This window comes from Labrus mixtus, chromosome 23 (assembly GCF_963584025.1).
Source record: "Labrus mixtus chromosome 23, fLabMix1.1, whole genome shotgun sequence".
Classification (NCBI taxonomy): domain Eukaryota; kingdom Metazoa; phylum Chordata; class Actinopteri; order Labriformes; family Labridae; genus Labrus; species Labrus mixtus.
Window position 1 is genome coordinate 10,111,074 of NC_083634.1, and position 14,701 is coordinate 10,125,774.

The 14,701-nt window shown below is 37.5% G+C and overlaps 2 long non-coding RNA genes across 2 annotated transcripts; both read right to left on the bottom strand.

Annotated features, from left to right (window-relative positions):
- Positions 1–930: 930 nt before the first annotated feature.
- Positions 931–2,278, bottom strand: LOC132958457 (uncharacterized). Its single transcript, XR_009666777.1, has 4 exons — positions 2,103–2,278; positions 1,918–1,982; positions 1,680–1,828; positions 931–1,586 (listed from the first exon to the last, which is right to left on the bottom strand). It is a non-coding gene; the product is annotated as an uncharacterized LOC132958457 (long non-coding RNA).
- Positions 2,279–2,452: 174 nt separating this feature from the next.
- On the bottom strand, positions 2,453–3,290 carry LOC132958086 (uncharacterized). The gene is made up of 3 exons (XR_009666715.1): positions 3,050–3,290; positions 2,786–2,850; positions 2,453–2,622 (listed from the first exon to the last, which is right to left on the bottom strand). It is a non-coding gene; the product is annotated as an uncharacterized LOC132958086 (long non-coding RNA).
- Between the last annotated feature and the right edge of the window lie 11,411 nt (positions 3,291–14,701).

Consider the following 14,701-nt stretch of genomic DNA (forward strand, 5'->3'; position numbering starts at 1 on the left):
CTAAAACCAAGCAGACTAGATGAATGGCATTTGAATGAGATGAGTAAGCAATTTATGGCATTGTCCTACAAACTGCTCCTGTCGCGCCTGACATGTAATTACTGATGGGCTTTCATTACCTGCTGATTCATCCAGCTACACAGGAGTTCAGCATCAGTCCTCCTGCATCTAGATAGCAAATTACTATTTGCATTCACATTTAAAGGTTATTGTTCAACTCCAAACTAGAAATAAAAAATGTACTCTGTGTATATATTTGCTAGATGTTAAGTTTTGATGCACATATCTTTCAGAATCTCTGTTTGTATTGAAAAAACATGATCTCATAGCCAAAGTAAACTATGCCCCCACCAGTTCACTCCATCTGAGCAAATAGGTTTCTCTGACACAATGATGGGTGTGACTGAGTGACTGCAAAAGGCCATCATTAGAAAATATAGGCATTATTTTATAGCTCGTAAACTTCACCTGTGCTCAAATGACAGCTACTAATCATGAAGACAACGTGAAACACAATATACAGACACAAAATTAAAAAATCTAATAACTTGATTTAAAACATTAAAAAAAAAAAAAAAAATCTTTTTAGAGTTTTTATTCTGTTCATTGTAAAGTATGTGACTGGTAATATATGAACAACAAAAAGTCTCACAAAATACAGCAATACAGGATTACATAAATATACTTTAAATAAATAAGGACATTTAAAGAGCATTGATTTGAAATAGATATTCCTCAAAATCCCCTTAATAATACAATAAATTAGTGAAGGGGTGTGCAGCTTACTGTAAGATGTGTATTTCTTTAAATTATTTATGGCAGGTGTTTTTTTTACAATGATCCCTATGGAAGCTTCACAAGGATTTTACATATATACGGAGCCTATAGAAAGGCTATAAGTTTGTTTGCACTGATCCATCCTGTTATCGGATATCTGCCGGATACAGACTCAAACAGATAGACTGGTTATTTATGACAATGGGCCAATCTATCAAATTAAGTTCTATGCTTTTCTGTGTTTACAGTAACTATGTGCATGTACAATGCAAACAATTATCAGCAAAATTAAAATATGCAACAGCAGTGAGCTTCATCACAGGTATCTTGAGTTTTGACGTTTGTCCATTTTTACATTTAAGAGTAGAACGGTTGGACATGAGTCTCATGCCGCTCAGAGCAATGCTACAAGCTACAAACATCCACAGATCACATACCAGCTACTTAATTTGGACTGCCCCCAAGAAAGAATTCCATCAGTTGACTAAAGTACATGTCATTTTGAGAGACAATGCAATCATTTTCCAAGATCCCAGAGCTTTAGAGACGGTGTTATTATATATATTTTTTCAACAGACATACCTAATCCACTGTCATAACTGTGTCCTATCAGGGCAAAGTTGATAACAGATCAGTCCCCCCCCCACACACACACACACAATTGACATACCGGTAATGGTATTCATGTTGTAACCGAAATTCAGAGTGCAATCAATGCTGATGCTCTTTCTGGTTTGACAGTAGCCATGACAAGGATACCAGACAAAATGCAGTGAGAAGACTGAACTTGTGGCTTATTCCGCTAGAAGCTGTAAATGAGGAGAAAATGAAAACACATTAGTTGAATAAACAGTTTTGCAAATTGATATACTTTTGATCAGATAGAGCTGAATATTGTTTACATATGCCATTGATGGTGACAGAGGTTCCTTCAATGTCAAAGCCAACTACAGTTGATGATGCATTAAACAAAACTTCTGCAATCTGAGTGTCATTAGGAACAAATGTGCTAATAAATGTAAGGGTCATATGATTGATGATTGATCCATTACTGCAGAGGGAGAGGAAAACAATATTTTGTCAGATTCAAGATCAAGATAATATTTTCAATTTGTAAGTTAGTCATTGTGGAAAAAGTACCTGAAGGCAGTGACGGTCAAAGACTTGAATGAGGATTGGAATGTATTTTTAAACAGAGGTTCAAGCTGCATAAACAAAAACAAAGATATTAAAAAACATGTAACAGCAATATTTTGTAAATATAAATAGAACACATTTTAGTTTTCTTGAGTATGGAAGATTTGATTTTGATGTTTGAGACATACCTGTGTCGTTATCATTGAAGATCGGCTCTGAAGAGCCGGGGATGATGTATCCAGCAAATCAGTTGTAATAGGGGTGAGAAGAGATCTGAAAGTCACGTTAAAAACTATATCTGACGCAGAAGTAGGTGCTGCTGTGGCAGGAGCTTCAGTGGCAGGTGCTGCAGTGGCAGGAGCTTCAGTGGTAAGAAATGCTGGAACTGGACCAGCTATGAAAAATAATAGTAAAGGAATAAGTTCATGATCAATTGTGCTCAAACCAAGTATATTTCTTTAACAGAGTTGATATCAAACTGACATTGGTGTCAATTTCACAAACCTAAAAAAATAGAGTGATGATAACTTACCTACTACTGAAATTTCATTGGGACTAAAGCTCACGTCAACATTATTGTTATCATTTGCAGCTTGAACAAGAGTTTGAGCAACAGCACTATTCTGTGGGAGGTCTGCAGCTGGAGTAGTTTGGTTAAAAGTAATTGCAAGATGTGCTTCAACTCTGTCAGCTCGTGTTGCAACAGATCTGTATAATGATACCAAATGAGACAACACATGAGGAAATTTTATTGCTGAGTGCTAGTGAGACGTAAAAATAAGAAAAATGTCATTAAAATTAAAAATCCTAAAAATTAATAAGTGTAATGGAAAATAAAAATTGACCAACGTCAGACAAAAAGGGATTTTACCTGAAACCTATCACAGAGCATTTCACAAAGAGATCACCAAATTCTCTTCGGTATATGGCTTCACACTGTAAGAAAGAACAGGAAGATGTAAGGGCCTTTATTTGGCTCAGAAACAGTTTTCTTAAGATCAAAAATCATGCAAATAAAAATGAAACCGGAAAATTAGGATTACGTTGAACACAATTTAATTATATAAATTACTTTCTTTCATAACTCATGGAACCCAAAGATGTAGTCTTGAAAAATGCAAGCCATTCTACTCACTCTTGCTACAAGTCGTCTTTCAAGATCTTGGTATTGAGGGGTGCTGGGGTCATTCAGCGCATCTGTAAAAGTTTCATTTACCAACATAACTTTAAGCATATAAACAGGTACAGCAGCTGTGCTGGTTGTTGGACCAACTGTGTTGGTTGTTTGTACACCTATGACTGAAGGAGCAGGTGTAGGGGTTATTGGACTAGCTATCATTGTTGGAACTGCTGTGGTTGTTGTTGCAGCGACAGTGGTTGTTGGAGCTGATGTGGTTGTTATTGGAATTGTTGTTGGTGCAGCTGTGGTTGTTGTTGGGGCGGCTGTGGTTGTTGTTGGAGCTGCAGTCGTGGTTGTTGGAAATGCTGTGGTTGTTGTTGGAGCAGCAGTGGTTGTTGTTGGAGCAGCTGTGGTTGTTGTTGGAGCGGCTGTGGTCGTTGTTGGAGCGGCTGTGGTTGTTGGAGTAGCTGTTTCTGTTGTTGCTGGAGATATTCTTAGAGCTGTTGAAGTTGTATTGAAATAATTATGATAAATTCTGTATATAGAAACAACAAATATCGAATATGTTTTAATTTTAAACACAAATTACATTTTTATTATTATTTATGCTTGTGGTCCTATAACATAACTTCAGTCTTGATTGCATGAAGTAGAATATCGGGGGAGAAAGCTTGGGGAATAACTTGTTGGATTGGAATTACTGTTCCGACTTTAAACCAGTCCACCCGGTTGTAGGACTACATTTCTCTTACATTGGTCACAACCTTAATGCTAGGCCATTTACTCCCCTTTAATTTTTATTTCTAAATTTTAACCAAACCTGGAGCATTGTAAGTACAGTCCTTGTTTTTTGCATATAGTTGTTGAATTTTCTAAATCCTACTTTTTAATGCAAGGGCTTTTAGCCTTTCAGTAAATTTAAAAAATTGGGAACTAATAATAACAAATGGGTTTCCTTTAAAGATGTTAAGAGTTCTCTACCTGTGGCATTCTTACAATGTCGAGGTCATCGTTTTTATTTCTTATGAATTCCATAACGTAAAAGCTCCCCATTTATTTCCCCCTAAGATTATGAATTAATGTTATGTATTTTTGACATTTAAATTATTATTTTTAATCAAGTTACAATGCAGGTAGTATATTTATTACACTCAGCTTACCTGTTAAAATCATAATAAATGATGTTATCTTTCCAACAGCCATCTTTTCTCCTTCACAGTCTATCAAAAAGAAACAGTGCAAATAATTCAGAACTTTAATCAAAAGAGAATAATGTGGAAAAGAAAATCTGTACAACATCTATCCCTTAGTAGATTCATTGCCATTGTTAAGCTTTTTCATGAAATCATTACAACGGAAGGTCAAATACGTAATACAATATACTAACCACGATCAAATGTAAATTGAATTAACTTTTTTGTTGTGGAACTTTTTGAAAATGTTGTTTGAAATCAAACAGATAGTTAACACACTGCTTGTTGTGGGTTATTTGTCCTGCTAATGACTGAATTGATTAAAGGATTTCAAGACTTTTAGGCATGAGGAAACTTTATATACCTCTCTTATCCTCTAGTTGATTTAACTCTTACATACTTCTCACATTGTATAAAAACAATTTAACTTAATATCACAGTGCAAGTTATGCTTACTTTGTAATCATTATTTTCCTTTACCACAGACTTCAAACTCTGAAAGAACTGATAAATTTTACCTTTGTCTTTTGACCAGAGTCCTTACAACTGAAGAAGAGTAAAGCTACATATTTAAATCGAGGCTTTTAGGGAGAGTGGCCATCATTTATTTATGGCCAAAAGGAAATTTTCCCTCACATATCCTTATTTCTGTTTATTTAAGCCATGGGAACACACATTCAAAATAAACTGTTAGGTTGTAAGAATTTGTGCACATAAATACATACTATGTGACAAGAAATATAAAATTAGGGGCTAATTCACAAAGTTTGTTTGGAGCCTCTCTAAGCTGTGACACAGGAAGAGAATGGGGGTCTTATTTTCTGTAAAATGTATTCCCCCTGGACCCCCAGCTATGATCTGTATGTGGACAGACAGAGTCCTTGAAGCAACAAAGAGTGGAAGTGAAGTTTTTTAATATTTCTCAAATTGTCAAGTACTCACTGTTGTATTAAACTGTTATATTAAATTGAATGTAAGTAGTCTGGTGTGATTTGAGCTACAACAGTGTTTTATTAAAAACAAATACAAATGGTCACTTTAGATTTTTTTAATTTTTTAACAACAATTGTGTAAAAATGTACAAAAGTTGAAATACTAAAAATGTAACTACCTTAAATTGTAGGATGAAGAGTTATTCATTCACCCTCTGGATCTTTTTAGATTCTTTCTTAACTGGTGAATGAAAACTTTTTTCTTCAATTAGTCCAGTTCACGTCTGCGATTTGTAAACCTTTCACCTCGGTGACATCCATCCTGTTTTCCAACTTTAAACCAGTCCACCCGGTTGTAGGACAACATTTCCCTTACATTGGTCACAACCTTAATGCCAGGCCATTTACTCCCCTTTATTTTAATTTCTAAATTTCAACCAAACCTCGGCATTGTAAGTACAGTCCTTGATTTTTGCATATAGTTGTTGAATTTTCTAAATCCTAATTTTTAATGCAAGGCCTTTCAGCCTTTCAGTAAATTAAACAAATTGGGAACTAATAATAACAAATGGGTTTCCTTTAAAGATGTTAAGAGTTCTCTACCTGTGGCATTCTTACAATGTCGAGGTCATCGTTTTTATTTTTTATGAATTCCATGACGTAAAAGCTCCCCATTTATTTCCCTCTTAGATTATGAGTTAATGCTATGTATTTTTGACACTTAATTTATTATTTTTAATCAAGTTACAATGCAGGTAATGAAGCTCTAGCGTAAGTTCAGTAAGGAAGACTATATAACTGCATTCACGATCGGGTCTTTCTCATTCATCTTTCTTTTTTTGCACGCTTACTCTCGTTTCCGCTGTCATTCTTGAGCTGTCATCTTCTGGGGGCTGTCATTGGTTAATCAGATGTCTCGTCAGCGATATTCACCTAACCAATGGCATGGTGTTCCGCCCTTATTTTCAACCTATCATCGTACTGCTCCCCTTTTAAATATGATTCTTTCTCTCCCTTAGTCCCTTCACGCTGATGTTTCGTGCGCCCCTCCACCTCCCCAACACCGCCATCTCGCAGAACTGTATATGTTGGACATCTCACAGCAGCAGATCTATATTTGGATAGGAGCCAAGTATTTGTTGTGAACTTAAAAGGAAACAGTGTTTGTTGAGATTGGAACGTATAGTATGTCTGACATTTACAGATCATTGTCATTTTATCTTTCTAGCCTTTTAGAGGTATACCCAAATAATACAAATTAAATTGTAGGCTGTACCTTCTAACAGAATATAAGCAACACTGTAAAGATGAAACCTTTGTCAGCGATTTGTGTTTGTGTCTGACCTCAGCTGAATAAAGTCTAAAATAATACACAGTCTGTTTTAGTGATTTCATCATTGAACATCTACAGCAGAAACAACCCCCACCTAACACAGAGCGAAAGATTGACAGATAAAGGGGGTTTTCAGTCCATTGCTTTTGGTCTATAAGAGATACTCAACCCCTTTATAGTCACTTTGCAGGGAATGTGGATTTCAGCACATCTTGAAATGTCTTTTGTACCTAATCTACAAATGCATCTTGCTTAAGGAGTGTGAATGACGCCATGTTTTGACTTTGGAGATACGGATATCTCCTATGTGCCAAGTTGGGGTGTAATTTAGGCCTACATGTTTTAAACTGATAGAGATGGTAGTCTGTGCAGGGTTATAAATAACTCTCTGCCTTACCTCCCTGTGGTAAGTCCAACGGGGAAGGTGAGTCTCCTCTGGGAATCTATCGGACAGGCTACACAGTCTAAATAATTAGTGGGAAAAGATGAATCCTGTGTCCTGAGACCGGATGTGAGAACTTGTAGGGGTACAGAGATCTCTCTCAGGGTACTGTTGAACCAAAGATCTGGGCTGGACAGTGTTATTGTGTCATATCTACAACACTGAAGTCAATTCAAGCAAGGGAAAAGCCCTTGAAGAAGTTTTTGAGTGCTGAAATGTGGCCAGCACGCTCTGTCTTTCAGTATTCCTCCACATAGAGCCTCCAACTGATGCTGATCCAGTATTCTATTTTCTGCATTAAATGCAATTCCAACTTTACAATTTCAAACATATTGTGTAAAATGTCCATTAATGGAAACAAGACAGAAAAATGTACATATGTTTATGTAAATGTTTTATATTCAAATGTCACTCAATACATGTGAACACTATCACACGTATAACTCTTTTTTACAGTTATCTGGATAACTTTACACTTCTGCTTTGTAAATACTAACATTATTAGGACATTAACATGGTGCAGAGACTGCTGTGACTGCATGGTATGTTCATTATAACAGAATCGCTGATATCAAAGTAATATAAGAGTTTTAACCCTCCACCAAAGAGGGGTCTACAGCCACTACGGTGCTAATCCGGCCCTTACAGTCCATGATTTTCTGCAGGCCCTGCCATGCTGTTTTGGTCAGCTAGCTGTGCCCCGACTCATACTGCAGAGCTGTTTAGCAGCTTTGGTAGTTTTCCTGAGTTTTATAGGATTTAACTTTGTGAGGTGATATGTCACTTCTGCACTAATTCGTAATTGTAATAAAGAGTTTCTCTTTTTGTGAGTTTTTGTTGCAAAAATGTCTCTGTATATGCTCAAACATGTCTGCTAGATGCTAGTTTCGATTCACACATCTCTCAGACTCTCTGTTGGTATTGAATAAGCTAATTGTTGTAGCCAAAGTAAACTATGCAGCGCCCAGTTCTCTCTTTCTGAGCGAACCGGTTTGACTGACCCAAAAATAGCATTGACAAACTTCCTGCAAGATGCTTTTGTTCAAACTGATTACATGAAATCACAGGCATCACAGACTCCATGTTTAAAGAAATGTAAACTGAGAGGGTTTGCACTGCATTTGTTGCTGCATATCCCGTGAAAAGAAATTGTCTGTAAATGTAGATGGTAAATGAAATATTTTATCATATTAATATAATTATTAATATGTTGGCCCATATGATGGCCACATACTATAGGCAAACTATATTTTAATTGTTTCCGCCTTAGTGTGGAGCCTGTCTGAAGCTGTAATGCAGGAAGATAAAAATAATCCTATCTTCAACTATAAAAATGTCTGCCTAAACCCCTCCCAGCTAATAATCCGTATGTGGAAGGAACTGAGTTCTTATGGGGTGGGATAATAGTCCTCACTTTGTGTCAGAGTTGGATGATGTCTTAAATGACTAATAAAAATTTGTTTAAATTGTTTTGAACAACTCCAGTTCACTGCTGTGATTTTTAAACACTCAATCTCATGTGTCAGCCTTTATGTATCCAGGGCTTTATATATTGTAAAGGAATATAAGCTCATTACGTGTCTCTTACCTATTGAATAGTTCTGAAATGTTATGACACCTTTGCAGTGAACAAAGCCAAATCCCCAAATACATAATTTCATCTGTCATAATCTTTACACAGCACTGTGGCATCCTCCCTTCTTTTGTCCTGTAACACAAGCTGCAGGTGCATTCCAATGTGAATGTTGAAAGAAGTTTGACCGGTATGGCAGCAGTTTATGACTAACACAAAAGAGTTCTTTTGAATGGGTAATCACTAGCTAAGTGGTGATAAAACTAGACAGAATGCAATAAAAGCCATATGTTATAGAGCTGCATATTACAACGGAGGATTAGGGCCACGTTAAATTTTTTTCTTTTAAATTTCGAGATTAAAGTCGTACATTTACGAGAATAATCTCGTAGATTAACGAGTTCGAGACCAGCCTGCGCAAAATGATGAAAGTAGAACTCTTAAAGTATTTTCCTCTGCAGACAACTTTCTCCAAGTCAGTGTGGTTCTTTCTTCGGAAAAGCCACAGTTTCTTGCAGTATCTTTTCAGGGTGCTGATATTTTATGACAATGTGAAGATGATGATGTGCCAAAAGCATGTATAGTTTCATATCTGTATAAGTAAAGCCCCAACACAACTATTTGTGTCTGTTATCGGTCTGCCTTGTTAAAGTGTCTCATGTGCAGAGCCAGTTTGTGTCCTGTTCATCATTTTACAGATAAACAAGGTCTTGCAAGTTGAAGTGAAAACTTCTCTTGAACTAACTGTTTTTACCGACTACACAAGGAAGTAGACTATTTCCTTATTAGTGATACCTTTAGGACAAGATGCTCCATGTTTGTCATTTGAGAACAGGATGCTGCTGCTCTTCTAATATAGACTAAAATAATGACTTAATTCTTTTGTTCTTTAAAGACTTTAAGAGTTCTACTTTCATCATATTCGCGCAGGCTGGTCTCGAACTCGTTAATTTACGAGATTAAACTCATAAACGAGATTAAACTCGTAAACGACTTTAATCTCGTAAATTTACGACTTTAATCTTGAAATTTAATTTTTATTTATTTTTTTAAAGTGGCCCTAATCCTCCGTCGTAGCATATTCTACTGTATTGGCTGAGAATATTCAGAGTCAATAAAGTTATTAAGGGTGTGGTGATGAAGTAGGAGGCAGACTCATGATTCTGTGTTGAGGGTCCCATCAGTGGACATTTATTTAAAAGTGCAACCAGGAAAGATGCAACAAAAACATGAATATGAACTGAAAACTATTAACATAATAAAATGCGCATAAACAAACTCATCACAGGATAAGTCCTTGTGTCTGTTTTTGACCTGTTGTTCCCCCACAGCTCACAAACGACTCTCCTTTATAGAGCCAAACCTCCCCAATTACCAACACCATGGCTCTAACCATCCTCCCTACAGGGTTGGGGACACAGATACAGTATAGGCCTACTCATCATAAAATAGAAAAAACAATACAGACACAAAACCACTTCGGCTAATAATCAAATTTCCCAAGGTATTTGAAGGCATCACAACATGCGCTATTCTCCCATAGGGATCACACATTAAAGAAATAGATAACCATACTGTTAGCAGCTTTCCCCTCAGACATGGTATCGTGTTTGACATTATTGCTGACGTCACAGAAAGCTTAAACACAGTGAAACAATTGGCGGCCCCCCTTCCTGAATGATTCCCACGACAGGTAAGTTTGTTTGTAGACAAAGGAAATTAGGCTACTTCACTTACCATAACTGTAAAACTACGAAATTAAACCACCAAGTCTAGAATTAAAAAAACATGTTTGTCGGTCATTATTTTTTATTATTATTAAGAAAAGATGGAAATATCAACTCAATATAGGACCACTCAAAACAAATTCAGGATAGTATGCATGTATGCTATTTGAGGAGTTCATGGTTAACAAAACAGGTGATTAAATAAACATAAAACAAATGCATAAATAATATTAACTGGAATATTAATATGACCTAAGAAGTGACAAATGGCCTGGTCGAGTCCACTTTGTCACACCATGGTACATTTTGAATGATTTATGTTCACATTTTGTGGTTACTTGCCTCTTTTTTTAATTTGGTAAAATGTTTTCTTTTTGAAAAACACCCAACCCCTCAAACATGCTTTTACACGCCCCCTGGGACACTCCTCTATGTAGGCCTACTTTTATGAAGGAAAAAATTAAAGTCAGTTATTGTAGATGCATTGTGTAGCCTATTGTCAATATTATTTTCAATGAGCAATTTGTATCTCCCGCATTAAAAATGGGTATTGAAGTCCAAATTCTGCGCACTCTCCTCCTCAGACTCGATGTGCACCAAGGTTGCTGTTCAGTCCATGTTTAATCAGCTCTGCATCGGTCTTGAAACCTTTCTGCGTTCTTATCTCTCTCCATTTTTCAAAAGCACCTCTAATATTTATTCTAGTTTTAACACGTTTCTGGTCGTGGTTTATCTAAATCAATTTGTTTGTCCTCTTCCATCGGCATAACACCTGTTGCTTTGAAGTTTGCCTGGCGAACCGAGGGGAGAGGGGTTAAAACGGCTGTGTAAAATCGCCTACTTCTCTGGTCAAATAAACAAATATCCTAACCTGAATCTTAACTTAGAAGGGCATACTGGCTTCTTCGTTGTTGACATAGAAACTAGCACTTCAACAGTAAGGTCATTTTATGATTTAATCCAGGAGATATCTTGCATATTGGTAAAAGGAATTACAGTTGTTACTTAAGCTGTCTAGCTGCAGACTTGTTGACAGTGTTAATGTATCACTGCTGGTGCTGATTTGTCTTACTTTCTTATGAAACAAAATGTTTAAAATATAATATCAGGAACCAAAAAAAAGTAATCAGATTATTTTCATCCTTTAAGAAAAAAAGTAAATGTAAAAGAAACAACAAAAACATAACATATATTTCCGTTTATCTCTGACTATTAATAAAAGCATGTATAAATCAAAGTAGCAGTTCTCTTAAATGCTGTCTCCTTGGTCCTCACTCCTCGGCCGATCCGGAAGTAGTTTTAGACCCGCCATGTTAAGGATCATCCCAGAGCTCTTGTAAATGAACGGAGGAGAGATGATCGAGGAGAGAGGACAGAGATCTGAGGAGCAATGACCGAGGATACACGAGAGCTGACTTTGCAGAAGTCTTCTTACTGACAGGCACGCCCCCTTATCGAATATCACTCATTGACTGATTGAAACTTCAATGAAACTTATCAACATGAGCGGAGTTTAATAACGGAGAAAAGTCGGACATTTAAACAGACTGTAAACATCTGTCAGTTTGTAAAGAATCAGTCTGTGATGAGCTGGGATTACAAAAAGTGTCTGACATGAAGATTAACAACGAAATATGAAGCATAAATTCTATAAAATCAATATAATGGAGTGTATAGACCGATCCCGACTTTATATTTGATTTGTTTTTGATTCACTGTCAAACAAAAAGTCTGTTAGTATGAAGTGTTAAAATCAAATGATCATAAACGATTCCTTCATAACTACAACAGGTAGGCTATATTTTCTTTTCATGATCAGTCAGACTGTCCGTTTTAATTTATTATATTGAGAATGAACGGCTGACAGCATGGGAGTCATCTGTCAGTCAGAAACACGATTTACATTCACCATTATGTTAATGAAGTTTCATGTCAGACTGATCATTAATGATCTTCGTGTTTGAAAAATGTCACGTTTTTTTTCTCGTTTTCGTTTTGATTAGAACTTAAATAATTTCCCGTATTCCTAGGACATTATAAAATATCGTTGTTTATGAAATATAGAGTTCATTATCAAATTATTAGTCAAAAATAAATGAACAATTCAATATTAAATCTTTTCGTCAGTAGACAAAAGGTTTTAAGCAGACTGCAGGTTGTTCTTCATGTAGTCTACAGTTGTTTGTTATCAGGTAACATAAAGAGACTAAACACTGCTACTGTGTGTATTTTATTAGAAACAATACAGTTTATATTTGTGCGGACATAAACAGCTGTTTAAGTCGACTGACAGCTGAACGTTATCAGCTGATGTCATCATGACAAATGGACGTCGCTTCACGTGACGCTACAGAGGAAAGGAGGTGTCATGTCTCTTAAAACATATCTCCTCATTTCCTCTCTCCTCTGCTTCGTTTCCTTGCATCCCTCCATGCATCTCTGGTGAGAGGGACTAAGACGCAAGTGCAGGAGGCAAGTGGAGGACACTTGGATACAATTAAGGGAACTGCGATGTACCCCCTGTGTCCCTCATTGTGTAGTTCAGTGTTTCTTGTCTTGTATTTCTCTCTGCCTCTGTGTGTTTTCCCTCCAGTCCTGATTGCCCTCATTGTCTACACCTGTGTCCTTTGTCTCACCTGTGTCTGATTACCCCATGTCTATTTAGTCACAGTGTTCCTTCCCTCTTGTTGTCAGTTCATTGTCAGATGTTCCCCATGTCGGTTGTCTCCCTTCCTGTGTGCCAGTGTTTGGCTCCTAGTTTCTTTTGTGGATTTTTGTTGGATGTTTTGGCTTTTAAGAATTATATTTTATTAATTTCACGCTTTCCATCACAGAGTCATACTTACAAGTTTTTACAAACCAAGAGAGAGAAAGTAAGTTTTTGTTTTGCATTTGCCTTTTTGTTTAATAAATATTATTTGGCTTGATTCTGCACTTTGGTTCCTATTCCTGATTTTTTTCCTTTGTGACAGATGACAATCAATCTTGGTATTTAATTTACACTAGAGAACTGTTTTGCTTATGTGACAAAGTAGATAATTTACATGTTAGGGTTGTAATTAAATGAAGGTTTAGTCTTCATAAAATATTTCACCAAATACATCAGTATCAAACGTTATATTTCTTATTTAAAGCAGCTTTGACAGTCTTTCAGCTGTGTGGATTTTGGGGCCTCCTGTGGACAAAGTAGTGTGAGGTCCCCTTTAAAGTACTGCAAATCCTGATTTGGTATTCCTTAAAAGTCTGTACCTGGGTAAGGGTGAAAATCTTTAAGTGAAATTGCAATTGATCACACGACAGACTACAAATTCTTACATTTTTAAATTCTGATCATTGTTGAGGTGCTGACAGGAATGTACACACAAACTTCTGACAGAATACAGCTATGTTTGATTCCCTAAATATGGTTTGTATGAATAAGATTGACATCGCATTGTTTTGATATTTACAGTGTATCACATACTTAATGTTCCTCCATTAAACTAAATGCATTATTTCAGGACTGTGGTGTGCAACTCATCGTAATTAAAGGTGCTTGAAGGTGCCGCCTACGACACCCTCCCATGCCCTCGGAACCTCACTCTGTGGTTTGGGAGTGAAGTCGGTTGCCCCCTGGGCAACAACAGTAAGGCGAGCCTCCAGCACATATTATTGGGGTGCAAGGTTGCACTGACCCAGGGTCGCTGCAGGTGGCGCCATGATCAAGTCTTTGCCAAACTGGCTGAGATTTTGGAGAGATGTAGGGTAGCAGCAAACCGTAGTCCAGAAACATCAAAGTCTACCTTAACTACATTTGTCAAGCCAGGCAACGCTCTCCAAGCACCTCGGAACGTCAGGAACACCATACTTAGACCTGGCAAAGAATGGCAGATGATAGTAGACCTCAGAAAGCAGCTGGTCTTCCCAAGAGAGATCACAATAACGACTCTCCGGCCCGACATCGTAGTGTGGTCCACTGAGGAGAAAAGGGTACTCATCACTGAGCTTACCATCCCCTGGGAAGAAGGCATGACAGCAGCCCATGAAAGGAAACATCTGAAGTACTCCGAGCTGGCAGCGGAGTGCCGCGAGGCAGGATGGAAGGCTAGGGTCTATCCTGTTGAGGTCGGATGCCGGGGCTTTGTCATCAGTGCGGTTGTCCAACTTCTCCGCAGTGCTGGCACCACGGGATCGAACCTGCGCAAAGTATTGAGGGAGTTAGGAGAAGAAGCAGAAAAAGCCAGCTACTGGCTTTGGCTCTGGAGGAAGGACATCAGTTGGGGGCTAACACCCCGATAGAGGCAGCTGCAGGGGGTGTTAGGGAGACGTCCCCAACAAGCCACTGCCCACCGCCAGGAGATGTACTGGCTTAGGGGGCGAAACTCGGTGAACGGCGGCTTTGCAGCTGACCAAATGGCACCGTAGGAGGTGCGAGAGGCTGGAAAAAGCCAAGCAGAAACAACATCTCACCTGTACAACAATCTCAAT